The 27,693-nt window shown below is 42.5% G+C and overlaps 1 protein-coding gene and 1 long non-coding RNA gene across 5 annotated transcripts in view; one reads left to right on the forward strand and one right to left on the reverse strand.

Moving 5' to 3' along the window:
* The first annotated feature begins 3,050 nt into the window (after positions 1-3,050).
* Positions 3,051-27,479, forward strand: LOC132438358 (uncharacterized). Of its 4 annotated transcripts, none has more exons than XR_009522171.1 (7): positions 3,051-3,377; positions 3,744-3,942; positions 4,196-4,342; positions 4,866-5,014; positions 16,078-16,201; positions 16,485-16,581; positions 25,086-27,479. It is a non-coding gene; the product is annotated as an uncharacterized lncRNA (long non-coding RNA). The 4 variants fall into 4 exon arrangements; XR_009522172.1 differs by lacking the exon at positions 25,086-27,479 and adding an exon at positions 16,679-22,619; XR_009522173.1 differs by lacking the exon at positions 25,086-27,479 and adding an exon at positions 19,230-22,619.
* ZNF12 (zinc finger protein 12) overlaps positions 16,504-27,693 on the reverse strand; it is a 58,991-nt gene continuing 47,801 nt past the window's right edge. The window contains exon 7 of the mRNA XM_069541434.1: positions 16,504-16,519. The gene's annotated coding sequence lies outside the window, so the exon portion shown is untranslated. The remainder of the gene's footprint in view (positions 16,520-27,693) is intronic.

Genomic DNA, 27,693 nt, shown 5'->3' on the forward strand with positions numbered 1-27,693 from the left:
GTTCTCCACGCCCGACACTGCTCCCTCGGGATTGGCTAGGGAAGGCTCTCCACACTCACTTCTGCTCCCTCAGGATTGGCTGAGGCAGAGTTTCCGAGAGCCATTCTGCTCTCCTAGGATTGGCTGAGGCAGGCTGTCCACGCGATTCTCCCTCTGGATTGGCTGAGTCTCTGAAGTTCTTCCCGCCTTCTCCCCGGCCGCCATCTTGCTTCCTTCCCCCAGGCCCTCATCAGTCAGCCCGCGGTGGAGCTCAGAGGCCAGCGGGTGGCTCAGCTCTCTGGAGGGAGCGGCAGGACCCCGGGGGTGACTCCCAGCATGCCTACCCTCAGGTCCCGGCAGTTTTCCCGACCTCTTTTGCTCCCGGGCCCAGGCTGATGTCCTCTCCTTGGCCTGCTCACGGAGCACAGAGGTGGGGGACCCGCAAGCAGGGTCTCCCTAACCGGGCCGAGGCCTTGACCCCTCCCAGTGCCCCTGTGGGTCCAAGTCAAGTCTGGAGGAGCTCACCTCTGCCTCTGATCCTTGACCTTGGACATCAGTGGGACTCCAACCTGGGGTGATGGAAGATCCTGGTCTCTGGGGTTCGAATCCAGCCTGGGCGTCTGAATTTACCTAGGACTTCACGTGCATGCTTTTCCTTTCAAAACAAAGTTGAATGTTTTCCCCCTAACTTAACCGAGTGCCCTGGGACGAGGTTGCTTTTCTTGTGGCTCTGAATTTCTGCCCTTTCTATGCTCCTCGAGACTCTCCTAAAAATAGGGTCAGTGTCCCTCACAGATACAGAGCCTTTGGGCTGAAATCCAGCTTATTCAGTAAATATGGAGAAAGAGCATTATCGGATGCTCTAGTCCCCAAGGGGGAGGGCAGAGAGGGAGCTCTGGGAGGGTCCAGGTGGATTTCCTCAGGGAATGAGTGCTTTCTTCCCTCTCCTCCTTAAAGGTGAAGGACGGAAAGTGATAGAGATGCAGCTGTGTCCTTACCCACTTCTGTTCTCACTTTTTAGGTGTAAGAGGAGGGAAGAAGACATCATGAGAATACGGGCTCATGTTTCTTCTTCTGACTCAGTTGGCCTCTTTATTCTGGATGTCTGTCCTTCCTCATGGTCAAAGAGAGATGTGGCCCCTTGGATGGAGCTCCCATAGGTTTGTCTGGCGGCATGGCGGAACCGGTACTTTTGTTAGTGGTACGAATCTGGCGTTATGCTTAAGAGTTGGATTTGAGGGAAATGGTCACAGTTTTATGACCTCTGCAGGTGACAACCTCTAAAAGCCTCAGTTTCCCCACATATATAGGGCAGCACTTCTACATGATAGGGTTGCTGTGAGGTACACGTGGGAAGAGCTTGGTACAGTGTCTTAGGCTTTGCTGTGACAAATCACTGACCTCAGATTCTGAGTAGCTCAAACCAACAGGCCTTAAGTTCTGTTCTTTTATTTATTTATTTATTTATTTACTTATTTTTGGTTGCGTTAGGTCTTCGTTGCTGCGTGCGGGCTTTCTCTAGTTGCATCAAGCGGGGGCTACTCTTCGTTGCAGTGTGTGGGCTTCTCATTGCATTGGATTCTCTTGTTGCAGAGCACGGGCTCTAGGCACGTGGGCTTCCATAGTTGTGGCTCACGGGCTCAGTAATTGTGGCTCACGGGCTTAGTTGTTCCGCAGCATGTGGGATATTCCCGGATCAGGGATAAAACCCATGTCCCCTGCATTGACAGGCGGATTCTTAACCACTGCGCCACCAGGGAAGTCCTGGATATTCCTATTATTTTATTCTTTTCAAATAATATCTTAAATTTTGATGTCTTTTATTTATCACGAGACTTTTAAATATATTTATTGTTCACTTATTGATACATCCTGTCTTTTAATTCCCTTTTCATATCTTAAAGAAGTGACAATAATGTTGATCTTCTCAATGATTTATAAAAGCTGCTAATACATTAAAATTATAGTCTTTGTTTCTTATATATGTTATAAAGACCTTTTCTTAGTTTTTCTTTAAACTTAGTTGCAATTTTTAATCTGAAACTGAAATGTGTAACTTTCTAAAATAAAAGCAGTTTTTAGTTTAATGGTTTCTCTGTTGTCGTATGTTTTCCCTATTGATTATATATTTCTAAAATTCACTATGCTTTAAGAATTTTCTTTTGAATTTAAAAATGTTGAATCCAGGTAAAACTCATTTATCCTAATGTGTGAACTAGGAGTTTAACACTAATTGTATTTGAGTGCAGTCACTGGTTGAGCTAACATAGTATATTGAATACTCCCCACCAATCCCAAAGGCCCCTTTACCATTTGGTAAAGTGCTAAATACCCTTTCTCCTAGGCCTGTTCTCTAGCTCATGATCCTTTTGAATTTTTTCCTTATGGTAAAAATGTCAGAAAGATGCGTGCCTAACGGTTCAGCACAGTCATCTCTGGGAGAATGTGTGAGATACTTCCCCCCACCCCACTTCACTTGTGTGAATTTTGACTTACCTTCAATTTTCGTGTATTGAATCTTAAATTTTGCACCCCCGTTACTTGTTTTTCTTTCACATTAAAAAAAAATTGCTTGGGGAATTCCCTGGCGGTCCAGTGGTAAGGACTCCAAGCTTTCGCTGCGGCGGGGCGGGTTCCATCCCTGGTAGGGGACCTAACATCCCACAAGCCCGGCAGCAATGCCAAAAAAGAAAAAAAAGAAAAAAAAATTGCTTGGCTGGGCTAATTTGGTTAACTTTTTCATCTGTGTTCTTAAATCTCTCTCTAGCTGGCGGCTGCGAGGAGGCCCGTCATCTCCAGGTGGCGGTGATGGTGATGCAGAGCGGTAGGGGCTAGGGTGCTGTGCGGGTGATGTAGGGGCGGGGGCGTGTAGGGGGAGGGGCAGGTGAGGTCGGACTAGGAGAGGTGGGGATGACGTGGGGAGCGACGGGGTTGTGGGAGTTGGGGCGATGTGGGGGGGGTTGGGGGTGGAGAGGGAAGGGCCCCGCGCAGGCCCCGCCCCACAGTGGGCGGAGCTCGCCGAGGACCTATAGCGGCGTCGGGCTCTGTGCGCAGGCGCGCGTCGGTTCTCGGCGGGGCTCCCTGGTGGTCTCGGGCCTGTCTGGGCGCGGCCGCGCGTGGGGCGGGCGGTAGGCCCTGGAGGTCGGCGTCCTGTTCAGCGCGGGCCTCCAGAGGCTGCGAAGAGGGGCGCGGGGCGGAGGCAGAGGCAGCGCCGCCTGGGCCGCGTCCACACTGAATGGAGGGAGACTGGGGGTCCCGAGCGAACGCGCGGGAAGGGCCGCGTTTGTGGGAGAGGCCGCGCTGGCTGCGGGGTCTCCATCCTCGTAATCGCCGAGGCGGCCCGAACGCGGCCCAGAGGACTGAGCGACAGACCCCATCGGGCCTCGCAGCCCGGGGAGGTAAGACTAGCCCCCTGATGCTTCTCGGCGCGGCGTGGCGCGCGTTCCTCGGGCCCGAATACGTAACCGAAGCGTGTGTGCCCGAGGCTTGCGGCGGCGGTGTGCATCCCGGGTTTCCTTAGTTCCCTTAGACTGGTATCCGTCTGGCCCAGCGCTGTGCGGAGCAGCCTCCGGCCGCGACGGAGACGCCCCGCAGCTGTGCCGTCCAGGGGCCGAGGGCACTTAAGCCGCGGCCAGCCCGCCTTTGTCCTCAGCCTTCTCTGCGGTCGTAGAAGTGCGGCCTGAGGTCTCTGGAGCTGCGTGTTCTCAGAGAGGCAGATATGGCACCCGGATGCAGGTTCCCGCTGAAGTGAATTTGTCCCCTAGGCTCTACTGGAACAGAGCATCTCTACTGAGCCGGAAGGAGGGGGACTCCAGGAACGGGAATCTCACAGGGAAGAACCCCCGCTCCCTCTAGCCTCTGACCCAAGACGCATCGGAGCTTCAGAAGAGAAGCGGAAGAAACCCAGAAAAGGAGCGTATCGCCCGGAGGGCGGAGGCTTGAGTGATTTCACCACCATCAGCTGTGAGTCACTTTGGAAGACAGAAGGGAGCTGGGACTGAGTGTGACATGTGGCGGGAGTGGTGGGATGCTGGGGGATTCCGCAGCTGGGAAGCTTTTATCTTTAACCCCACCCCCAATGGCAACCTCCCCTCCCTTCATTCTCCACCAGTTCTTTCCAGAAGCTGGTTTCTGTCCTTCCTGTTCTTAGAGTCAAGAGTAGTAGTTCCCAGACGGTTTGCCAGGATTATCTTTTTTTTTTTTTTTCATTTGACAGAAGGGAAAAAGCCTGAAAGGGGAAATGACTTGTGAAGAATCAGTAAGAGGCACACAGAAGTCCTGGCATGTGCTGTCCACACGATCTCACGGAAACACATTTCCTCTTAAAAAAATCCTTTTGAGGATGTCCCTGGTGGTCCAGTGGGTAAGAGTCCATGCTTCCAATGCAGGGGCCCGGGTTCGATCCCTGGTCAGGGAACTAGATCCCGCATGCATGCTGCAACTAAGAAGTCCACATGCTTCAACTAAAGATCCCCTGTGCTGCAATTAAGACCAGGTGCAGCCATTAAAAAAAAAAAAAGATAAATATTAAAAAAAATCCTTTTGAGAAAAAGCAAGTTAGAAGAAACAGTTTTTCTTTTTAAAAAAACAAGTTTAAGGCACCTGTCCCTTTTTTCAAAACTTTATGAGGATTCTCGGACTCAGGGGGTTAACATCTTGGTAGAAAAACAGTTACGCAAAATAGCCTTTAGGGTTTTTCCCCCTGCTATATGTTTTAATGAAGGCATCATATTTCATATTTTGAGATGCTATCATATGCTTAATAATTCTGCTTTAAATACTTCTGTGTTAGTGAGAGGGGAACATAAATAGTTAAAGGAGTAGGGAACATTGTGGGTTTAAGGAGTCACAAAGGGGCAGGTGTTAACCTTCCTCTCCTTCTCCAGGATTAAAGGTTACCCAGCTGGCGTGTGGAAGTTTTTAGGAAGAGCGTTGAGGAGCTCTCATCATCCTGTTCCTCTTTCCTCCTCTTCCAGGAATGCCTTCCCAGGTTTTGACAGTCTTCCAAGAACAACAGAAAATGAACAAATCCCAGGTGAAGTATTTCTTTTCTCTATTCCCTATTTCATTTTCCAGTGGATTTCATGGCTTTTTTTAGGGTGTTCATATGTTAAGATGGAAAAGTGGAAATAGACAAAAAGCCACCAAAATGGGATTCATCCTATTCTTCCCACCCCTCACCTCATCCTGGGTAGCATCTAGGCTCTACTACCTTTAAGATGTCATCATTTCTTAAACCTGTGTTTTCTGCTTAATTCTTTCTCCCCTTATCAGAGCTTCATCTTCTCTCCCCTGCACTGTTGGAACAGTTTTTGCTTCTTTCTCCCCGAGGTTAAGTCTGTCCTCCTGAGGAATCTGAAATGCTATTCAGATGATGCCACTTCAGTATGGAAACCACTTGAATAGCTTCTGGCCCTCCAGAGGGGAAAGGCTGAGTTCTTATCATGAAATTAAGGCTGTTGAGAACAGAACCACTTCTTATTTCTCTTTGTTTTATTAAATATTAAAAAAATTCTCATATTCTACATTTTATTCAACAGTGATTGATTAGTGTGTGAGGTACTGAACTGTGTGCCACAGACTCTGCTCAAAACGATGTAGAGACCTGGTCCCTTTTTGATGGAGTTCACAGTTTAGAGAAGGTGACATTTAAAGAGTAAACATGTAACAGTGGTCTCCAGTGACCCCAAACCTGACATAACTTCCTGAACACAGCCGGTTACCACCCACCTGTGCATCTCACTCACGTCTCTGTCCTGCAGGCTGACCTGGGAGCCCTGTTCCACTTCCTTTCCTGAGTCTCCAGTTCATCTCTCAGGAGCTAACTTGGGGGAGATCTCTTCCAGGAAGCCCTTCTCCTCTTTCTTTGTCCCCCTCTGGATTAATTGCCCTTCCCCTCTGTGCTCCACAATGCCCCTGCTGCCCCTGTCACTGCACTTTGTCCATTGCGTGGAAATTACCTGTTTGTGTCTGTGCTGACAGGCCATTAGCCCTTCAAAGTCCATGTTCATGCCGTGTTCATCTTCATATTTTCCGTTCCTCACCCTGTGCCTTGTTCCTGGTAGGTGCTCATCACGTGTTTGTGGCTGAATAAGCAAATGGTAGGCTTGGGAAGCAAACTCTGCTCTGACTGGATAATCACCCTACCTGAATACAGAGCAGGGCCATCCAGGAGAATTGGGGTCTCCTTTCCCTTCTGTGAATGGTATCTTGGATCATGCAAGGTGGAGTATGTTTGTTATTGTTGCTTTTGTAAGAATTCGTGTTTGTTTGAGCAGTATTAGGTTTACAACAAAGCTGGGCTGAAGGTACAGAGATTTCCCATATACCACCTGCCCCCAGACACCTACAGCCTTCCCCATTATCAACAATCCCCACCAGACGGTACGCTTGTTAAAGTGGATGAACCTACGCTGACACATCATTGTCACCCAAAATCTATAGTTTACATTAGGGTTCACTCTTGGTGTTGTACATTCTGTGGGTTTTGATGAATGTGTCACATGTATTCACCATTATAGTATCATACAGGGTAGTTTCACTGCATTTAAAACTACTCTGTGCGCCACCTGTTCATCCCTCCCTTCCCTCCCTGCCTCCCCTCCCCCCACCAACCACTTCATTGTCTCCATTGTTTTGCCTTTTCCAGAATGTCGTATAGTTGGAATCATACAGTATGTAGCTTTTTCAGATTGGCTTTTTTTGACCTAGTAATATTCATTTAAGATTTCTTCGCTTCTTTTCATGGCTTGATAGTTCATTTTGTTTTAGTGCTGAATAGTATTCCATTGTCTAGATGTACCACAGTTTATCCATTCACCTACTGAAGAACATCTTGGTCGCTTCCAAATTTGGGAAGTTGAGAGTAAGGCTACCATAAGCATCTGTGTGCAGGTTTTTGTGTGGACATAAGTTTTTAACTTCATTGGGTGAATACCAGGGAGCATGATTCCTGGGTTGTACGGTGACAGCATGTTTATCTTTGTAAGCAAACATCAAACTATCTCCCAAAGTAGCTGTGCCATGTTGCATTCCCATCAGCAGTGAATGAGAATTCCTGTTGCTCCACATCCTCACCAGCATTTGGTGTTGTCGGTGTTCTGGATCTTGGGCATTCTAACAGGTGTATAGTGGAATCTCATTGGTGTAATTTGTGCAGTTCCCTAATGACATGTGATGTGGAGCATCTTTTCATATGCTTATTGTTTGTCATCTGTATATCTTCTTTGGTAAGCAGTCCCTTAAAGTCTTGGGTTGTTTGTTTTCTTATTGTTGAGTTTTAAGAGTTCTTTGTATATTTTGGATAATAGTCCTTTATCAGATGTGTCTGTTGCAGATATTTTCTCCCAGTTTGTGGCTTGTCTTTCCACTCTCTTGACAGTGTCTTTGACAGAGTGGAAATTTTTCATTTTAATGGAGTACAGCTTATCAGTTCTTTCTTTCATGGATCATGCCCTTGGTGCTGTGTCTAAAAAGTGATTGCTAAACTGAAAGTCATCAGATTTTCTCCTGTGTTATCTTCTAAGACTTTTGTAATTTTGTATTTTAGTTAAGTTTGTGATCAATTTTTAGTTAACTTTTGTGATGGGTGTAAAGTCTGTGTTTAGATTATTTTTTTTGCATGTGGATGTCCAGTTATTCCAGCACCATTTTTTGAAAAGACTGTCTTTGCTCCATTGTATTGTCTTTGTTCCTTTGTCAAAGATCAGTTGACTACATGTATGTGGGTCTATTTCTTGGATCTCCAGTTTGTTTCATTGATCTATTTGTCTATTCTTTCACTGTCTTGATTACTGTAGCTTTACAGTAAGGCTTTAAGTCAGGTAGTGTCCGTCCTCCAACCTTGTTCCTCTCTTTCAATATTGTTTGGCTATTCTGGGTCATTTGCCTTTTTAAAAGTTTAGAACCAGTTTGTTGATATCCACAAAATAATTGACTGGGATTTTGAGATTTCATTGAATCTGTAGATCAGGTTTGGAAGAACTGACATCATGGTAACATTGAGTCTTCCTGTCCACAAACATGTAATATCTCTCCATTTATTTAGTTCCTCTATTTCTTTCATCAGAGTTTTACAGTTTTCCTCATATACATCTTGTATGTATTTTGTTAGATTTATACATAAGTATTTCATTTGGGGGGTGAGTGAATGTAAATGATACTGTTTTTAATTTCAAATTCCACTTGTTCATTGATGTTATATAGAAAAATGATATATTTTATATATATTTTTTATATATTAACCTTGTGCCCTGCAAAATTGCTATAATCGCTTAGTAGTTTCAGGACTTTTTTGTTGATTCTTTCAGATTTTCTACATAGACGATTTTGTCATCTGACAACAAAGACAGTTTTATTTCTTCCTTCCTAATCAGTATACCTTTTGTTTCCTTTTCTTGTCTTGTTGCGTTAGCTAGGACTTCCAGTACAGTGTTGAAAAGGAGTGGTGAAAGGGGACATCCTTGCCTTGTTCCTTATATTAGTGGGAAAGCTGCTAGTTTCTCACCATTGTGTATGATGTTATCTGTAGGCTTTTGTAGATTTCTTTATCAAGTTGAGGAAGTTCCTCTTTGTTCCTGGTTTACTGAGAGTTTATTTATTTATTTTGGCTGTGTTGGGTCTTCATTGCTGTGTGTGGGCTTTCCCTAGGTGCGGCTAGCAGGGGCTACTCTTCGTTGTGGTGCATGGGCTTCTCACTGCGGTGGCTTCTCTTGTTGCGGAGCATGGGCTCTAGGGGCACAGGCTTCAGTACTTGCAGCATGCAGGCTCAGTAGTTGCGGCACACTGGCCCTAGAGCGCACAGGCTTCTGTAGTTGAGGCGCATGGGCTCAGTAGTTGCGGTGTGTGGGCTCTAGGGCGCGTGGGCTTCAGTAGTTATGGTGCATGGGCTCCAGTAGTTGTGGAGCGTGGGCTCTAGAGCGCAGGCTTAGTAGTTGTGGTGCGCAGGCTTAGTTGCTCCGCGGCATGTGGGATCTTCCTGGACCAGGGTTTGAACCCATGTCCCCTACGTTGGCAAACGGATTCTTTTTTTTTTTTTTTTTTTTTGCAGTATGTGAGCCTCTCACTGTTGTGGCCTCTCCCATTGTGGTGTGTATTTCTTTTTATATTTTGTGAAGGATTTTTGCATCTATATTCATGAGAGATATTTGTCTGTGGTTTTATTATCTTGTAATGTCTTTGTCTTGAGACAAAGAGGTAGGAACTGTTCCCTGTTTCTATTTTCTGAAAGAGATTGTAGATATTTAGTATAATTTCTTTCATAAGTGTTTGGTAGAATTTATGAGTGAACCCATCTAGGCTTGGTTCTTTTTGTTTTGGAAGGTTATTAATTATTGACTCAATTTAAAAATACAGCCTTAGGGCTTCCCTGGTGGCGCAGTGGTTGAGAGTCCGCCTGCCGATGCAGGGGACACGGGTTCGTGCCCCGGTCCGGGAAGATCCCACATGCCGCAGAGCGGCTGGGGCCCGTGAGCCATGGCCGCTGAGCCTGCGCGTCCAGAGCCTGTGCTCCGCGACGGGAGAGGCCACAACAGTGAGAGGCCCGCGTACCGGGAAAAAAAAAAAAAAAAAAAAAAAACAAACAAACAAACAAAAAAACAAACAAAAAAAATACAGCCTTATTTAGATTGTGTATTTGTTCTTGTGTGAGTTGGGTAGATTGTGACTTTGAACAGATTGGTCCACTTCATCATTGTCAAATTTGTGGGCAGAGAGTTACTCATTATATTTCTTTATTATTTTAATGTCAATGGGATCTGTAGTTATATCCCCACTTTCATTTCTGATATTAGTAATTTGTGTTTTCTCTTTTTCTTAGTCTAGCTAGAGGTTTATTAATTTTATTGATCTTTTCAAAGAATCGGCTTTTGGTTTCATTGATTTTTCTCCATTGATTTCTTATTTTCAGTTTCTTTTGAAATTTCATTTTGATTCTACTCCAGTTTCTATTATTTCTTTTCTTCTGCTTACTTTTGATTTAATTTGTTCTTCATATAGTTTCCTAAGGTGGAATCTTAGATGACTGATTTTATTTATTTATTTATTTGTTGTGGTACACGGGCCTCTCACTGTTGTGGCCTCTCCCGCTGCAGAACAAGGCTCCGGACACGCAGGCTTAGTGGCCATGGCTCACAGGCCCAGCCGCTCCACGGCATGTGGGATCCTCCCGGACCGGGGCACGAACCCGTGTCCCTTGCATCGGCAGGTGGACTCCCAACCACTGCACCACCAGGGAAGCCCAGATGACTAATTTTAGATCTTTCTTTTTTCTAAATATATGCACTCAATGCTATAAATTTAGTATTGATTTTGCTGCCTCACACAATAAATTGTGTTTTAATTTTCATTTAGTTCAAAATATTTTAAAATTTCTTTTGAGATTTCTTCGTTCACCCATGTGTTACTTAGAAATGTGTTGTTTAATCTTCTTGTATTTTAGAGTTTTTCAGCTATCTTTCTGTTACTGATTTATAGTTTAATTCCTAGACATTGTATGATTTCTGTTCTTTTAAATTTATTAAGGTGTGTTTTATGGCCCAGAATGTGGTCTATCTTGGTGAATATTCCATGTGAATTTGAGAAGAATGTGTATTATGCTTTTGTTGGATGAAGCAGTCTATAGATGTCAATTAGAGCCAATTGACTGATGGTGTTGTTGAGTTCAACTACAGGCAAACCTCAGAGATATTGTGGGCTTGGTTCCAGACCATCCTAGTAAAGCGAATATCATAATGAAATGGGTCACACAAATTTTTTGGTTTTCCAGTGCCTGTAAAAATTATGTTTACAGGGCTTCCCTGGTGGCGCAGTGGTTGAGAGTCTGCCTGCTGATGCAGGGGACACGAGTTCGTGCCCTGGTCCGGGAAGATCCCACATGCCACGGAGTGGCTAGGCCCATGAGCCATGGCCGCTAAGCCTGCGTGTCCAGAGCCTGTGCTCCGCAACGGGAGAGGCCACAACAGTGAGAGGTCCAAGTACCGCAAAAAAAACAAAAAAACATTATGTTTACACTGTACTGTTGTCTGTTAAGTGTGCAATAACATTATGCCTAAAAAAATGCACGTAACTTAATTTAAAAAGTGATGCTGTTAGAAAAATGACGGCAGTAGACTTGCTCAATGCAGGGTTGCCACAAACCTTCAACTTGTATTAAAAAAAAAAAGGCAGTATCTGTGAAGCACGGTAAAATGAGGTTTGTCTTTGTGTCTTTATTGATTTTCTGCCCACTGTTTGTGATAGAGCTGTGTTGAAGTCTCCAACATTAGATTCCATCTGTTTCTCCTCGTAGTTCTATCACTTTTTGCCGATGTATTTGACACTTTGTTGTTAGGTGCATACATGTTAAGGATTGTTACCTCTTCTTGGAGATTTGACCCCTTTATCATTATGAATGACTTTCTTTATCCTTGATAACTTTTCTTACTTTGAAGTCTGCTATGTCTGAAAATAATATAGCCACTCCACTCCTGCTTTCTTTTGATTAGTATTATCATGGTGTGTCTTTCTCCATCCATGTACATGGTGGGGAGGGGTGTTCAAACTCTTATCTTTAATGGAGTTCCCCCCACTCCCCCAGTTTTTTTGTTGTGGTAAAATACACATATAAAATTTATCATTTTTAGATAACTAATAAGGACCTACTGTGTAGCACAGGGAACTCTACTCAATACTCTGTAATGGTCTACGTAGGAAAAGAATCTAAAAAAGAGTGGATACATGTATATGTATAATTGATACACTTTGCTATACACCTGAAACTAACACAACATTGTAAATCAACTATACTCCAAAAAATAAAAAAAAATCACTTTAACCATTTTAAGTATTCAGTAGTGTTAAATAAGTACATTTATAATGTTGTGCAACCGTCACTACCACCCATCCACATGACTCTTTATCTTATAAAGTTAAAACTCTGTACCCATTAAACGATAACTTCACATTCCTTCCTCCTTCTAGCCCCTGGCAACCATCATTATATTCTCTGTCTCTGTGATTTTGACTATTCTAAGTACCTCATATAAATGGTTTTATGTAGTATTTGTCCTTTTGTGCTTGTCTTATTTCACTTAGCATAATGTCCTCAAGGTTCATTCCATGTTGTGGCATATGTGAAAATTTCCTTTCTATTGTATATACATATCACATTTGCTTATTTATTCGTCAGTGAACACTTGGGTTGCTTTCACATTTTAGTTAATGTGAGTAATGCTGCTATGGACATGGGTGTATAGATATTTCTTTTTTTAAAAAAAATTATTTATTTATTTATTTATTTTTGGCTGTGTTGGGTCTTCGTTTCTGTGTGTGGGCTTTCTCTAGTTGTGGCGAGCGGGGGCCACTCTTCATCGCGGTGTGCGGGCCTGTCACTGTCGCGGCTTCTATTGTTGCGGAGCACAAGCTCCAGACGCGCAGGCTCAGTAGTTGTGGCTCACAGGCCTAGTTGCTCTGCGGCACGTGGGATCTTCCCAGACCAGGGCTCGAACCCGTGTCCCCTGCATTGGCAGGCAGATTCTCAACCACTGCGCCACCAGGGAAGCCCCAGATATTTCTTTAAGATCCTGCTTTCTGTTCTTTTGGGTATATACCCAGAAGTGGAATTGCTTGGTCATATGGTAATTCCGTTTTTAATTTTTTAAGGAACTGCCACACCCTTTTCTGTAACAGCTGTACTGTTTCACATCCCCACCAACAGTGCACAAGAGTTCCCATGGCTACACATCCTCTCCAGCACTTGTTATTTTGTAGTGGTGGTTGTGTTTTGTTGTGTTTTTTGTTTTCATAGTAGCCGTCCTAATGGGTGTGAGGTGATATTTCATTGTAGTTTTAATTCACATTCCACTAATGATCAGTGATATTGAGCATCTTTTCATGTGCTTATTGGCTATTTGTGTATTCTCTTTGGAGCAATGTCCAGGTCCTTTGTCCATTTTGAATTGGATGTTCGGGGAGTTTTTGGTGTTTAGTTTTAGGGGTTCTTTATATATTCTGGATATTAATCCCTTAACAGACATAATGATTTGCAGATATTTACTCCCATTCTGTGGGTTGCATTTTACTCTGTTGATAGTATCTTCTTTTTTTTTTTTTTTTTTTTTGCGGTACGCGGGCCTCTCACTGTTGTGGCCTCTCCCATTGCGGAGCACAGGCTCCGGACGCACAGGCTCAGCGGCCATGGCTCACAGGCCCAGCCGCTCTGCGGCATGTGGGATCTTCCCAGACCCGGGCACGAACCCATGTCCCCTGCATCGGCAGGCGGACTCTTAACCACTGTGCCACCAGGGAAGCCCTGATAGTGTCTTTTGATGCAGAACATTTTTAGTTTTCAGGGAGTCCAGTTTTTTCTTTTGTTCCCTGTGCCTTTGGTGTCATATCCAAGAAATCATAGCCAGATACTGAGTCATGAAGCGTTTGCCCTGTTTTCTTCTAAAAGTTTTATAGTTTTAAGTCTTACATTTAGGTCTTTGATCCATTTTGAGTTAATTTTTTTATTTGAGGTTAAGTAAAGATCCAACTTTATTCTTCTGCATGTGGATATTCAGTATTCCCAGTACCATTTGCTGAAATGACTATCTTTTCCCCATTGGGTGGTCTTGACAACCTTGTCAAAAAGCATTTGAGCATAAATTTGAGGGTTTATTTCTGGGCTATTTTATTCCTTTTGTCTGTTTGTTTTTATGCCAGTACCACACCATTTTTAGTACTGTAGCTTTGTAGTATTATAAGGGATATTGGTCTGTAGTTTTCTTGCAACATCTATGTCTGGCTTTGTTATAAGGGTGATGCTGGCCTCATAGAATGAGTTAGGAAGCATTCGCTCTTCTTCAATTTTTTGGAAAAGTTTGAGAAGGATTTGTATTAGCTCTACTTTCTTTCTTTGGCTGTGCTGCACAGCATGTGGAATCTTTGTTCCCTGACCAGGGATCAAACCCATGCCCCCTGCAGTGGAAGCGTGGAGTCTTAACCACTGGACTGCCAGGGAAGTCCCAGTATTAGCTTTTCTTTCTTTCTTTCTTTTTTTGCGGTACGCGGGCCTCTCACTGTTGTGGCCTCTCCCGTTGCGGAACAGAGGCTCCGGGAATGCAGGCCTAGTGACCATGGCTCATGGGCCTAGCCGCTCCGCGGCATGTGGGATCTTCCCAGACCAGGGCACAAACCCGTATCCCCTGCATTGGCAGGCAGACTCTCAACCACTGCGCCACCAGGGAAGCCCAGCTTTTCTTTAAATGTTTGGTAAAATGAACCAGTGAAGCCATGGTCCAGGACTTTTATTTGTCGGGATGTTTTTGGTTACTGACCCAATTTCCACACTAGTTATAGGTGTATTCAGTGTGCCTATTTTCTTCATGATTTAGTCTTGGTAGATTTTATGTTTCTAAAAATTTTTCCATTTCATCTTGGTAATCCAATTTATTGTACAGTTGTTCATAGTACTCTCCCATAATCCTTTTTACTTCAGCAGAATCGGTAGTAACGTTCATATCTTCATTTCTGATTTTAGTAATTTGAGTCTTCCCTTTTTTTTCTTATTCCATCTAGGTAAAAGTTTGTCAAATTTGTTCATCTTTTTTAAAAAACAGTTTTTGGTTTCATTTTCTCTGTTTTTCTGTTTTCTATTTTGTTTACATCTGCTCTAATCTTTATTATTTTCTTCTTTCTGCTAGCTTTGGGTTTAATTTGTTCTTTTTCTAGTTCCTTAAATTGTAATGTTTGGTTGTTGATTTGAGATCTTCCTTGCTGCTGTTTAATGTAAACGTTACAGCTACCATGGTGATTGCATGTGTGTCTTCACCAGCTCCTCATTTCTTCAGTGGTCACACCTCCCACCTGTGGAGGCACAAGATCTCCCAGTGCTTTCTTCTCCATTGGGAGGAAAACAGGTTGATTACATTTAAACTTTTAATGAGGAAAAAAAAGATAAATTAAGCTTATTATCATGTGGATTAGCAGAATGTATATAGTACTTACTAAAAATAAATAAATTGGGGGTGCTCAAAACTTTACTGCCAGGATGGTGATGAAGAATTTTGGAGACCACTCAACTACACGGATGAGTCCAGAATTAACTGCACAATGTGCTGCTGAACACCTTTGCAGTTCTTCCTCTTCTCGTGGCCCTGCCCTGTTCCCCTGTTCCTGTCATACTGCTGTGTTTTTCATACTCTTTGACTTTGTGTATGTGCTTGCACCACATTAATGAAGATCTGCTATTGTGAATCCCGACCTGACAATACAAAATAGTCATATCTCCTACATTATATAACACTGATTCTAGCATAGCTCTAATAATACCTTATTACACGATAAGTATTTATAGGTATGATTTTTCTCCTTACCAAGATTTAAGCTTTTTTTTTTTTTTAAAACATCTTTATTGGAGTATAATTGCGTTACAATGGTGTGTTAGTTTCTGCTTTGTAACAAAGTGAATCAACAGAGAAGAGACTCAAAGCACAGAGATGCTGAGTGATTAACAATGTGATTATTCGCAATGCACCGCAGCTGAAAATTTCCTTTAACTTGTTTTAGGTTGTGCTCTGGCATGAGAGGCTGACTCATGTTTAGCCCGTCTCCCCAGATTTAAGCTTCTTAAAGGCCAAATAAAGATGATTGATTTAGGGGCTTCCCTGGTGGCACAGTGGTTGAGAGTCTGCCTGCCGATGCAGGGGACACAGGTTCGTGACCCGGTCCGGGAAGATCCCACATGCTGTGGAGCGGCTGGGCCTGTGAGCCATGGCCGCTGAGCCTGTGCGTCCGGAGCCTGTGCTCCGCAACGGGAGAGGCCACAACAGTTGAGAGGCCCGCATACCGAAACAAAACAAAACAAAAAAGATTGATTTAGGTCAATATTCTTGGCAAGCTAGGATAGTTTCAGACACATGGTAGAAACTTCAGTTTTTTTTGTTTGAGTTAATAAGTTAATCTACAATCTGGATTTTCCTATTATGATATCACTTTATCCCACAAAGTAAACCACAAAACAAGGTATAGAATAGGCAGCCTATATAATATTTATGGTAAACTCTCAAAATCAACATGTTAAGAATTATTTCCCATCTCTCTCACATCACCCAATACTGATCTCTTTGGCTTAAACAGAAGTGTGCTGGCCAGGGATCCGTGTCATTCAAGGACGTGCCTGTGGACTTCACCTGGGATGAGAGGCTACAGCTGACCTGCACGTGGAGGACCCTGTACCGGGATGTGATGCTGGTCTCCGTGGGTGAGGCGTCTTCCCTGTATAGCGCCTCAGCGTGTGCATTGTTTCTTAGCCGCCAAAGCTTACGAGCCCTTGGCGGAGCTTTATGATATCTGCACACCTCACGGGTCAGAAATGAGTGCTGCTATTGAGCACAGAAAGAAGGCTTCTGTTCTCACGTCCCTAAATAAAGGTTCAAATGGGCACCATTATCATGTGACTCCTGAACCGGCACCTTCATTGTCCTTCAGGGCCCCCGATGTCCAAGCAACTTGTCTGAAGTCTTAACCCTGTATCTCACTCACAGGGTACTGCGTCAGCAAACCAGAGGTGATCTTCAAGCTAGAGCAAGGAGAAGAGCCATGGCCATTAGAGAAAAGCATTTCCATGCCAGAGTGATCCAGGTGAGTTAGTCATTATCAGGTGAAAAAAAAGAAGCCACTGGAAAAGCAGACCCAGATGGATTGGTCCAGAAGTTGAGACCTTTGGTGTCTGTCTCAGTACTTCTATGTAGGGGCTTCAGACCTTGGGAAGTAACTGAACGGCGAGCCAGCCTGCCTCAGATAACCTGAACCACATTTCCATCCACCACTCTTAAGTACCAGCGCTTTCCTCTCTGGCCTGACTTTTAGGGAAGGTGACCATTCTGTGCCCAGTGTTGACCCCCTGCCTGCCTCCTGACCTTTGTTCTTGGTTTCTCCTTTCTAGTATTCATCTTCTCTCCATTTTCATGGACTATTTTCTTTTCAGTTTTCCCCACAGGCATTTATTAATTCATTCTGCAGATATTTTTACTCTGTGCCATCCTCGCTCCTGGTGTCGGGGATACACCAATGAACAAACACTGTTCCTGAGCTCCTATAGCTTACAAGCTAGCAGGAGGAGGAGACGTGAATAAATAAGTTTACACATCCAGTGGTGACGAGAATGGTGAAAAGAACTAAAACAGGAGATAGAGAGCGGGGTGTGCTCTTGTAAAAGGTGGTTGGAGAATGCCTTTCTGATGATGTCAGCATTAGAGCAGATAAAGAAGGAAGGAGGTGAGTCATGTGGCTCCTGGGGGTTCCAGGCGAAGGAACAGCCACAGGGCCAAGTTCCTGCGGCAGGAGTTTGTTGGAAGTGCTCTGAGGAAAACAGGGAGGCCAGAGTGGTGGCAGGGGAGCACCTGAGAGGGATGCTGGTGGGAGGTGACATCAGACAGGTAGCCAGGGGCCAAATGATGTGTTACAGGACACGGCGAGGGCTTTGACTTCATTTGGGGCGAGTTGTGTAGCTATTACTGGATTTCTGCAAAAGAGTATGTTTTAAAAGAATTTCTTTGCTACTATGCAGAGGAAATTGGGGACGGGGACAAGGGTGGTGGACAAAGTAAAAGCATAAAGACAGTGTGAAATGCTGGCTCCTGAAATACTGACCACCACCATAGTGAAGGCAAATCTTAATTTATTGCTCACCCTGACAGTCTTCGTAGCATCTTGGAAAAGAGTGAACAAAGGTTATTTATGAGATTTGAGGGTATAGTTTAAAGTATATTTTTTTAATTCAGGGGCTTAATAACTTTTGGGTAAGAATTATGATTTAACAGTTTAGGATTTGTGGACAGGTCTTGGAGAATAAGTAGTATAGTATCTATGGGAAAGGTGAGAAGTTTGTTTAAAAGGGTTTTGAGGAAGCTTCTGAAATGAACAGTAAGATCATTTGCAACTTTTATTTTCCTGGGCATGAGTTTCATGGGGCAGGAAAGTCTGCCGGTAACACAGTAGAACAGTAGACATGGTAATGCAGAGAGTAAGCTGTGTGGATGTTGACGGTTTCAGCTCTCGACAGCAAAGAGGTGTTTGCAGTGGCTCAGATGTGAAGTGAGGGAGGGGGTAGACGTGATGAAATGTGGCTCCACGTTGGGAGAGTAGGATTTGCTGTTGGGTAGGATGTGGAGTGAGAGAACGGGGTGGGGAGCTGAGGATGACCTCAGTATTTAGTCTGAGCAACCTGCTGGGGTGGGAAGTGTTCACTGAGATGGGAAAAGTGGGGAGGAGCAGTTCGGGGCAAATTTTTTAAGAAGTGACTTTGAGAAGCGTCAGTGACTTGAGATGATTATTCAAATTTAGATGTTGATAAGGCCCTTGGACATACAGATCTGGAGTTGGAGAACAGACAGGAGTGCAGATTAAATTTGAAAGTCATGAGTTGAAAGGTGGTATGCAGACATAACTGGGCCTTGGGCAGTGGATGTGGATAGACAGGAAAAGAGGCTGCAACCCACAGCCTTACAACACGTAGGAGTCACAAGCGTAACAGAGAAGAAAACCCAGAGAGATGTCTGGAGGGCAAGAAAGGTGCTTGTCAAGAAGGACACAATGAATTTCTAGTTTGAAATTGGAAATATGAAGTCAGCGTTTTCCCCCTTCGTTCCTGTAAACCATCTAAAACCAACTAGGAGATTGAGAAATGAGTTGCAGACTGGTATTTTGTATAAATCTGAGAAATAGCTAAACTTGAAACCATGACGTAAGGGGAAGAACTGTTGAAAGCAATAAAAAATCAAGCTGGGTACAGGCACCTGGAATTGGAATCAGAGAGAGACCTCCAGGGCTGCTGACCTCAGAAAGAAATGCAAGGTGACTAACCCTTGGTAAAACATCAGGAAGGGACCAAACAAGATTGTGGCAGGAACTTCCTTGTTACCTGCTTTGGTTCTGAGAAGCAGAGAAGTGGGATTCAGGGTGGAATCACACACATAACCCTTAACTGTGTAAAGTATTGGTCTTTGTAGCATTTGGGGGATAAACAAGACTTTGCACGTGAAAATGCCCATAGGTTTTCAGAGAGAAATAAAAAATAATCAAATACAATGTTAAGTCCTTGGTCCTAAGCAGCCAGTGCAGGATGCATGGATGTTTTCCTAAGAAAAAAAAAAAGGGAGAAAGAGAAAAAAAGAAAAGGCAAAAAAAAAAAAAAAAAAAATTAGTAAGTGAAGAACACGCACCTGAAAAATATTGTCATAGAAGAGAGAAATATTGTGACCAAGTATCTCACTATGAATGTTTCACAGCTTAATGAAGCAATTGCTTTTATGATTCAAAAGCACAAGGAACCATATATAAGCACTGAGGGGAGAGATGAAGAGACACAGGAGATTGTCTGAAAGCTTCCAGTGCTCAGGAATGAACTGGAAGAAGAAACATCCTGACAGTAAAAATGTGTAGAATTGGAAGGAGCACAAAGAGCTGAAAACATAGTGAGGGGCCTGGAAGAGAGGAGCACAGGAAGTGAGCAGATGGAATGGGAATCGGGGCACAGTTAAAGGGGTCACATGTGGAAGACTGGAAAAGGAGGTTCAGCATGCACACCATCCAGTCCCCCATGTGGAAAGCCAGAGATAATTGAATAGAACAAATACTTAGAGATACATTTCAAAGAAGCTTCCTGGTAAGAAAGAAGACTGGAGTCTACATGAAAAGGACTAACTTATGGGAAACTAACTCAGAACTGTCACCACCATGGTGTATCCTAGGGAAGTTACTAGATTTTTAAAGAAAGAAAGGTTCTTTTTGGTCTGCAAAACCAAAGAATTAAGTCATTTAAAACTTTGTTGAGGAATGTTGACAAATATAATTGTATATATTTAAAACGTACAGTGTGACGATTTGATGTACATATATTGTAGAATGGTTACCAAGATTAAGATAATTAACACATCCATCACCTTACGTAGTTAACAGGTAATTTGTACGTGTGGTTTTTTTTTGGGGGGGGGGGTGAGAATGATTCAGATATATTTGCAACAGCGTTCAAGGGTACAATACCATATTATTAACTATAGTCACCATGCTCTACATTAGATCCCCAGCACTTGAATTAAGTCTTTTTTCTTTTAAATTCTGGCTGTGCTGCTTGGCTTGCAGGATCTCAGTTCCCTGACCAGGGTTTGAACCTGGGCCACAACAGCAAAAGCACTGAATCCTAACCACCAGGCCACCAGGGAACTCCCCAGTCATTTTTAAGGGGGAGAAAAAAAATCAAGTTGATCTCAGACGTCCATAATAACATCCAGTGCTTTTAAAAGCAGTGGAGAAAGAATTACAAAATCCTTAAGAACTAAAAGTAAATCCCAATAATTTTATATGTAGACAAAATGTTATTCAGCTAAAGTAACAACAGTAAGTTTGAACATGCAAGAATGCAGGGAAATATTGTTTTCGTGAATTCTTTGTAAAGAATTTTCTAGAACATGAACTTTAATCAAGAAATGGTAAAGTATAAAATAGCAGAAGATTGTTTTTGAGTGCTATTTGAGAACTAAGTCTAAAACTGAAGTGGGGATTGATTATCAGGATAGAATTAAAACATAAAAGACTTAAGATTTTAGGATTATTAGATATAAAAATTTAAAATTTGTGTGGAATAGCCACGTCCCAAAATAAACAAAGCAGTTTAGAAGGCTAAGAAAAACTAGGGGGAGCTTGCCCTTTCAAATTCAGTGCTAGCTATTGGCTGTAGTGTGATATTAATGTAAGAATAAACGGATCAGGGGGCTTCCCTGGTGGCACAGTGGTTGAGAATCTGCCTGCTAATGCAGGGGACACAGGTTCGCGCCCTGGTCTGGGAGGATCCCACATGCCGCGGAGCAACTAAGCCCGTGAGCCACAACTACTGAGCCTGCGCGTCTGGAGCCTGTGCTCCACAACAAGAGAGGCTGTGATAGTGAGAGGCCCGCGCACTGCGATGAAGAGTGTCCCCCACTTGCCACAACTAGAGAAAGCCCTTGCACAGAAACGAAGACCCAACACAGCCAAAAATAAATAAATTAAAAAAAAAAAATCAGAACATTTCCCAGCTGTGGTCAGAGGAAGTCCTGACTACTGAATAAAGGCACAGAGAGATGCAACATCGGTGCCTTTGAAGATGGGAGAATGAGGCTAAGAGCCAGGGAAGGCAGGGCTTAAAAAAAAAAAAAAAAAAATAATAAACGGATCAGAAGATTCCAGAACTAGCTCCACGCATATGGAAATCAGATATGTGAGAAACAGACAAAGGGGAGGTAATTCAATAAGTGCTGTTGAGAAAATTATTCATATGGAGAAAACATTTGTCTTTTACCATTATACAGAAATCAATTTAAAAGTAAAATATATAAAACTTCTAGAAGAAAGTATAGTGGAATATGTTTATAACTATATAAAAGGGGAATATATGTACGCTCTTGATATATATGTATCATCTATGTACAATCCTTATAAAAGGGTTCTCAAACAGCACAAAAATACTGTTTTAGAAGAAAAAAATAGATTAAGAACATTCACTCATTACAAAACACCATAAAAATTCAAAATTCATGGCATAGAGTGAGAGAAGTTATTTGTAACATATATAACCAGCAAAGGCTTAATATCCAAAATACATTCATGGCTTTTCTCAAACAGAAATTTAAATAAGACATTATACATTATTCATTTTACTTAATTTCTGCTTCCTCCCACTGGAATGTAAACTTCATGAGAACAGGGTTTGTTTTCTTTCATGTCTGTGTTTCCACTGTCTAGGATAGTGCCAGCCACAGTTTAGCATTCAATAAAAGTTTGTTGAATAATGAACTCCTACAATTCATAAGAAAAAGTCAAACAACCCAACAGAGAAGTGGACAAAAGACATACATGAAAAGGAAACACAAGTGGGAAACAAAAACACAAATGATAAATGAGAATATCTACAACTTCATTCGTAATAAGAGAAGTAAAAAGTATGACAGTGAAATAGCATTTTCTGTGCTCAAATTTGGCAAAAATTAAGACGTCTTTCAATAGCAAGCAGTTTTGATCACATGATCACTCTGCTGGGAAGAGTTTGTCAAGAACTAGGTCTTACAATGTCCCTTCCCCGTACCTCATCTGTTCCTAAGAGTTAAGGTTTTCACTTTACCCAGTGACTGAAAAATTCCCACGTCCTCTATCTCCGCCTCGTCTGCCCTCTACTCTCTGCTTTACCTGAGGTGTTCTAGTCTTTTCATTGTCAGTGTGGCAGAAACTAACCCTAAAATCATTTCTTCCAAATTGTAAATCTTCTCACGTTCCTTATTTCCACTTACTTGGGTTCTAATCCTTTTCTTCTTCCGTATCTGACAACCATGAAAAGTACCTGTAATACTGATCTGTCCATAGTTCCTCTTATTTTTAATTTTCTTTTGAAAACTGTCTTCTATAGCTTTTATTCTTACCTTCCAGTGACCTTACTTAAAACCAGAACCTTAGTCTCTGATGCCTTATTTCATTCCTAACTGTAAGTATATACTTTTAAATCTAAAGCATCTGTTTCGTCTTGTTGCTGGCCTTATATAATCCTAGGGTTGTCCTCTATTACTTAAGATACCTTTTCTTAAACATATCAGTCCATATTCATCCTTTTTTGTTGATGTTACTCAAAAACTCATGGTAAGTTCCATATGATCCTCCTTCTAAATACTGCTCATACATCTTACCCACATCTGCACCTCTTCTTGAGGTTTGCCTGTCCAGATCCTTAAGAAAGGGCTTAGGACTGTGCCTGGCATGTAGTTAATGCTTGTTGTGCATATTTTACACTTAGTTTATGTTTGAGCTCAAGTACTCACCTCTGTTCTGAAGTGCTTCTTACTCTCTCCCCTCTTAGAATTCCCATTTCACTTAGCAGCTGAGCCATAAGGATTTCAGACCTCATCATATACTGTGATACCTGAGAGCATCTGGTTATTGCTGAGGCCTTTGTCCCCATCTGGGGGGCGTCTTTTTTTTTTTTTTAACTCTTCCTTAATTTGATGTGTAGTATATAATAGATATGCTCATCTATTAATGCTGATAGATACGTTTATTCAGAAAGCATTTCCTAAGTACACAGGCCTACATCACTTACCTGTAGATTCTGATTCATAGGGTACATGGATTGACATGGGGCTATGACAGTCTATACTCCATGTTTTGTTATTTTTTTTTATAAATTTGTTTTTATTTATTTGTTTATTTTTGGCTGCATCTACTCTTTGTTGCGGTGTGTGGGCTTCTCATTGTGGTGGCTTCTCTTGTTGCGGACCGTGGGCTCTAGGCGCATGGGCTCAGTAGTTGTGGCTCACGGGCTCTAGAGCACAGGCTCAGCAAATGATTGTAGACCAGTGGTTGGTCTGTTTTGACCTTGGAGCTGCAGGCAGCTTGGTTACATTGTCTTATTTGCCTTCTCTGTCCTGACTCACAGGTTGTAAGTACTCTGGTTCTTTCCAGATTTTTATTTATATAGCTCACATTTTACACTTGTGCTAATTAACTAAAGTGGCATTTTAATTGTTGTTGCTTTGTAACACTTCTCCAAGTCCCTCTTCATTTCTATTTTTCAAGACTTTCTTGGCTTTTCCCACATCAATTCTTAGAGGCGACCTTTAGAACGGATTTACCAGGCTCCTCTCCAGAGCTTTTTGGGATTCTGATTGAATTTAAATTTAGTCTAAAGTAGCTGCCTACTGAGTGGCACTCCTAATCCCACTGGCTGGACCACTTCCCCCCAACCAGAGGCAGGGCTCAGAGACGGTTTCTGTTGGTCTTTTTCCTGTGAGTGGGCCATACTTTCTTTGCATGTTTTGTAATTTTTTGCTGAAAACTAGACATTTTAGATAACGTGGGAACTCTGGAAATCAGATTCTCCCCCTGCCCCAGGGATTTTTTGTTGTGGGTTCTTGTCGTTTGTGTCCTTATTGACTTTTCTAAGCTATTTTTATAAGTCTGTATCCTTCGTCATGTGTGGCCACTTAACTCTTTTTAGTTTTTGTTTTATACTGGACTATAGTTGATTTACAATGTCATGTTAGTTTCTGGTGTACAGCAAAGTGATTCATAAAGATTCATAAAGAATATATGTATTCTTTTTCATATTCTTTTCCATTGTGATTTATTACAAGTTATTGAATATAGTTCCCTGTGCTATACAATAGGTCCTTGTTGGTTATCTATCTTATATTTAGTAGTGTGTATATGTTAATCCCAAACTCCTAATTTATCCCTCCCCCTACCTTTCCCCTTTGGTAACCATAAGTTTGTTTTGAAGTCTGTGAATCTGTTTGTTTTGTAAATAAGCTCGTTTGTATCATTTTTTTTAGATTCCACATATAAGTGATATCATATTTGTCTTTGTCTGACTTAGTATGATAATCTCTAGGTCCATCCATGTCGCTACAAATAGTGTTATTTCATTCTTTGTGTCTGGGTAATATTCCATTATATATATGTACCACGTTTTCTTTATCCATTCCTCTGTTGATGGGCATTTAGGTTGCTTCCATGCCTTGGCTATTGTAAATACTGCTGCTATGAACATTGGGGTGCATTTATCTTTTTGAATTATGGTTTTCTCTGGATATATGCCCAGGAGTGAGATTGCTGAATCATACGGTAGTTCTATTTTTAGTTCCTTAAGGAACCTCTATACTGTTCTCCATAGTGGCTGCACCAATTTACATTCCCACCAACAGTGCAGGAGGGTTCTCTTTTCTCCACACCCTCTCCAGCATTTATTGTTTATAGACTTTTTGGTGATGGCCAGTCTGATTACTGTGAGGTGATAACCTCATTGTAGTTTTGATTTGCATTTTCTAATAATTAGCAATGCTGAGCATCTTTTAATGTGCTTTTTGGCCATCTGTATGTCTTCTGTGGAGCAATGTCTATTTAGATCTTCTGCCCATTTTTTGATTGGGTTATTTTGATACTGAGCTGCATGAGCTGTTTGTATATTTTGGAGACTAATTCCTTGTCAGTGGCTTTATTTACAAATATTTTTTTCCCCATCTGTGGGTTGACTTTTTGTTGTTTATCATTTCCTTTATTGTGCAAAAGCTTTTAAGTTTAATTAGGTCCCATTTGGTTTTTTGTTTTTATTTTCGTTATTCTAGGAGGTGGATCCAAAAAGATACTGCTGCGATTTATGTCGAAGAGCGTTCTCTGCCTATGTTTTCCCTCTAAGAGTTCTATAGTGTCTGGCCTTACTTACACTTAGGTCTTTAATCCATTTTAAGTTTTTGTGTATGGTATTAGAGAATGTTCTGATTTCATTCTTTTACATGTAGTTGTCCAGTTTTCCCAGCACCACTTATTGAAGAGACTGTCTTCTCGTATATTCTTGCCTCCTTTGTCGTAAATCAGGTGACCATAGGTGCGTGGGTTTATTTCTGGGTTTTCTATCCTGTTCCATTGTTCTATGTTTGTTTTTTTTTTCAGTACCATACTGTTTTGATTAGCTTTGTCAGGGCACCTGATTCCTCCAGCTCCGTTTTTCTTTCTCAGGATTACTTTGGATATTTGGGGTCTTTTGTGTTTCTGTGCAAACGTAAAAAATTTTTGTTCTAGTTCTGTAAAAAATACCATTGGTAACTTGATAGGGACTGCATTGAATCTGTATATTGTGTGGCCACTTAATTCTGTTCCATTAGCTTCCAGAGGTCAGCTGTGTTTTGTCAGCTTCTGTAAACACCTGGAGCCAAAAAAAGGGGACATGCCCCCAGTTTTGCAGGCTGGCTGTGTTGGGCACTCCTTCAGCGCTTAGCCAGGCTGGTTCCACTCTGCCTTAGCCTTCACTTCCAGCTTACATGGAGCCTGCAGGCCAGTCCAGGTGAGAGCATAGGGACTTTTCAGGTCTTTTCTCAGCTGTGTCTCACCTGGGCACACACGATGTGCACTAGGAAGCTTTTCAAAAGCTCGTATTGCCACACACAACTCCATTTTCCAACCTGTCCCTTCCCAGGCTTCTCAATACGTCTGCTGCTCACTTTGACTGTCATCCTGCCCACCAGGTTGCTGCCTCCACCCCCAGGACTTGTGCCTTTAAATGCCTTTGGCACCAGCCCTCTGGGAAGACTGTTCTGAGTCAAGGAAACAACAAAGGGACGCCCTGTTACTGACTTACAGACAGCAGCCCACAGGTGAGGCCCACAAGCACAGCCCTGTGGGGTAAGGTCTCATTCTTGCCCTGCCCCCAGCAACCTGTGCCTGGGGCTCAGGCTGCCAGCAATCGGGCTGGTGACCAGAGATGTGGGGGACAGTGGGTGGGCAGCTTTCTCATTGCAAAGTGTTGCCCTTATCAAGCTTCCTTGGTGGTTCTAAGTCCCAGACTAGATTCTAGAGTTTTGCCAACGTTGCCAGCTCATTAATTGTTCATGTTGGGGGAGGGGGACAGATTACTCTGCCATTTTTGGTGAAATCACTTCTCGTCAGTTTTCGAGCACTTCCTGATTGCTAATACAAATGACTGTTCTACACTTAATTTTCCTAATCAGCATTGGAATAAGCTTTTACTCTTAAGAGCTCTGGTTCCATTTAGTGGAGAATAATTACAAACCAAGATCTGGGTGAACATTTTTCTTTTTCTTTGGGGGGAGGGGCGGGCGCACACATTTTTCTGAAGGTAAAATACTGCATATTTAATTAGGAATTTAATACTATTACAGTGTGCTAGTATTTATTAGGATTCTGTTGATTCCATGAATAATCTTGTTGAAAAAATTATTGTTAAAAAGATGTTGAGTGGGCTGCCTTTTACTTTCTAAGAGTCACTCTTGTATTTCATCATTAGTGTACCACTAAGTTTTGGAGGAAGGCATAGGTTGCATTTTAGAAGACATGACTGCAGTTCATTTTTTGTTGGCTAATTCTGTGTAAGTGTCAGATTGGCTGCCAAGCAAAGTGGCTGAACCAAGAGATTGAAATCTCATGTACAATTCCAAACAGGGGGTCCAGGGAGGTAGGGGACCCTCCTCATCCCGTTCCATGGTGTTATCCAGAGAAGTTTCCCTTCAACATATTACTTTTCCATCCCCTAAGCAGGAGTCGGCAAAATATGGATCATAGGCCAAATTTGGCCTACTGCCTCTTTTTTGTACAGCATAAACCAAGAATGGTTTTTATATGTTTTAGAATAATAAGTTCTATCAAACACAGCCCAAGCAAGGGAAGGAAGAAAGGCAGTTTTTAAGAATGTGACTCTTTTAAGAATGTGACTCAGAGGATGACACAGATTTCCCTAATGGGCTCCAACATAATCACCTGGCTACACCTACCTAAAAGGTAAGTTGAGAAGTCAAATCTCCAGTGATGTGCCAGTTGAAACTGAAGGGGGAATCTCTTTCATAAACAAAGCAGGGTAACACTGTAGTACAGTCAGCAGCCCAGTTTATTACACTGAGTTCTACAAAGTGATGCAGACACTCACATGTATAACTCTTTCATCATAAGAACGTTTACAAGCAGCTGTGCCATTTTCCTGAAAGTTGGCTTGGGTAGAAGTTGCCAGAAAAGGCACAGGAGGCATCATTTAGGTACCTAAGCTATAAAATTCTGGCTAAAACTGAACAGAATAAAACATTATTGGGGATTTTAATTAGGGGCCTTTACTTTTCCTATGTGCATGTTTTCATATTTCTGGAGGAGTCCTGGGCACAGTGTTAACTGTACTACTCAGTTAAAAACATACTTATTATCAGCATTGGTTTCTGTGTGGACCCCACT

Source organism: Delphinus delphis, chromosome 15, assembly GCF_949987515.2.
Source record: "Delphinus delphis chromosome 15, mDelDel1.2, whole genome shotgun sequence".
NCBI lineage: Eukaryota > Metazoa > Chordata > Mammalia > Artiodactyla > Delphinidae > Delphinus > Delphinus delphis.